The sequence below is a fragment of the Mustela lutreola genome, chromosome 1, assembly GCF_030435805.1.
Source record: "Mustela lutreola isolate mMusLut2 chromosome 1, mMusLut2.pri, whole genome shotgun sequence".
In the NCBI taxonomy this organism is placed as follows: Eukaryota; Metazoa; Chordata; class Mammalia; order Carnivora; family Mustelidae; genus Mustela; species Mustela lutreola.
The window spans coordinates 131,304,797-131,307,067 of record NC_081290.1 but is presented as its reverse complement, the minus strand read 5'-3'; the positions used below and the strand labels follow the sequence as shown (position 1 = coordinate 131,307,067).

Genomic DNA, 2,271 nt, shown 5'->3' with positions numbered 1-2,271 from the left:
CCTTATTTCTAGCCTTCAGTAGGTAGAAATCTCAATGCTAGTGCTTTCCTCATCGAGTTTTTCAATAGCATGATCCATGGCATCTGTGAGGAGATATTTAAAGATATATGAAAAGGTACATGATAAATCCCCTCTAACATTCCTATATTTCTAAACCATTTCATCCATTTCTTTGCATTAAAATAGACAATGTTTGAAGTCATTTGTGGCCATCCCAGTGGTCTGAACTGAGGTGTAAAGGCAGAGGGCAAATGGAAGCAGCTCCAGAGCAGCAACATCAGTATCATGAGAAGGAATGACTTATAGACATCATGGCCAAAGAGAGGCTAAGAAGTCCATGCTTTGGTAGCAGATCAATTCTGACCACTGTTTATGGGCCATGCAAGAGAGCTACATGGAAATTAGTAAAAACCTGTGGGATTTGGGATTTGTATGATTTGTATGATGATGATAATAGTGGGTTAAGGAAGGAAGAACTCAATGTCATTCAAGACCCAAATTTTATAGTAGACTAAAGCAAATAAAGGAATTCCACTGGAACCCAAATGAGATCTGTCTGCCAATGTCGGTGGAATTTGAGGACCTTCTGAAGGTTTGAGAGAATCCAAGTGAACAGGCATGGAACTTGGTGGAGTTCACAGATGAAGAGAGATATGGTCATTACCTTGTTATCCATGACTGTTAACCTCAAATATATTAACCTGAAGGTCTTGGGAGAGGCTTGATTATATCATATACTTGTCCATTTTTGATGAATTATTTGACATTCCTAGAGAGAGGAATAACATCAAATATGAGATGCCTAGAGATGTTTCTTGACCACCTTCAAGATTACATAGATTGAGTGAAGCTGCTCCAATATTGGAATGGATTTTTAGGAAGATTTGTAATGAGCTTGAGAAGTGGGAGAATGGTGTCTTTCCCGGATGGCCAAAAAGACAAGCAGTGCCCTGACTCATGCTGGACTCCATTTTGACATGTCTGCATTCTTTCCTTGGGAAGAGTTGGCATCATTTAGTCTGTACAGATTAAAATCTGCTCTCTTAGCTTAAGGTATGAAGTATGGTGCGACCCTAGAAGAGTGAGCCCAGAGGCTATTCAACACCAAAGGAAAGTCCCTGGAGTCACCTGACGCCTTGCTGCTTACCAAAAATCCCACCAAAAGTCAAATGAGACACTGAGAGGAATAAGGACCTTGCCTTCCTAGACGCCTATATCTATGAATACATAGAGATTCTTGGGGAAGAGCATCATCTTCCTCATAAAAATGCACAAAACAAGGGGGCCAGGATAAGGGAATAGTGAGAAGTAGAAAAGTAGAGAGGCACAAGCAGATAAGTGTGAGTGAAGGTGAAGATGAGGAGTATGAGATCACTTACAACCCCCAAAACCTGCCCCTTGACTGGGATGGCAAACCCATTCCCTACTTTATAGATATAAGCTTCATGGTCTAAACTACAACAGTGAGATTTGTGGGAAGTATACCTACTGAGGTTAGGATGCCTTCCAACAACACTCATGGCATGAGGCGTTTGGGTATCCCAAACACTGCCCACTTTGCTAATGTGAAGTTGTCATCTCCCCATGGGCCTAGTGGAAACTTCAGAAGGCATCAGAATGACAGCAGCCTGACACTGACAAAGAATATGAAGACTCTAGTGTGAATGTTGTAAATTAGAAGACCTCCGAGGATCTGAAAAGATGAGGTCTGCTCTAGTATTCGAGAATGTATCTTAGCTTTGGGGCTTGCCCAGGCTTAAATAAAATCTGATTTTTCTGTTTCTCCCAACCAAATGTTCCTGAAGACTCTGCTGCTTAGTCTTATGGTCTAGCATGCATCTTGTGATAAAGCAAGGCATGCTGGCAGGTTTCAGAGTTGGAATGTGTTTTATATTTGTTTTGTTTTAAAAGATTCTGTCAGAAGGTGCCTGGGTGGCTCAGTGGGTTAAGCCTCTGCCTTCAGCTCGGGTCATGATCTCAGGGTCCTGGGACCAACCCCGCATGGGCTCTCTGCTCAGTGGGGAGCCTGCTGCCCCCTCTCTCTCTGCCTGCCTTTATGCCTACTTGTGATCTTCCTCTCTGTCAAATAAACAAATAAAATCTTTAAAAAAAAAGATTCTGTCAGAAAAAATTTTTAACAATAAAATAAAATAGGTTGTGTTTGATACCTCAGCTTCATTAGGAAATTCCATTAGAGTCTATTCATAGTCAGCTAATCAAGCAAGGAGCTGGGCAAATTACATATTGATTTAGTATTTTTTGTATGTGGAC

At 41.3% G+C, this 2,271-nt stretch overlaps 1 pseudogene; it reads left to right on the top strand.

Annotated features, from left to right (window-relative positions):
• The first annotated feature begins 251 nt into the window (after window positions 1–251).
• LOC131819833 (splicing factor 3A subunit 3-like) lies at window positions 252–1,717 on the top strand (annotated as a pseudogene).
• The last annotated feature ends 554 nt before the right edge of the window (window positions 1,718–2,271 follow it).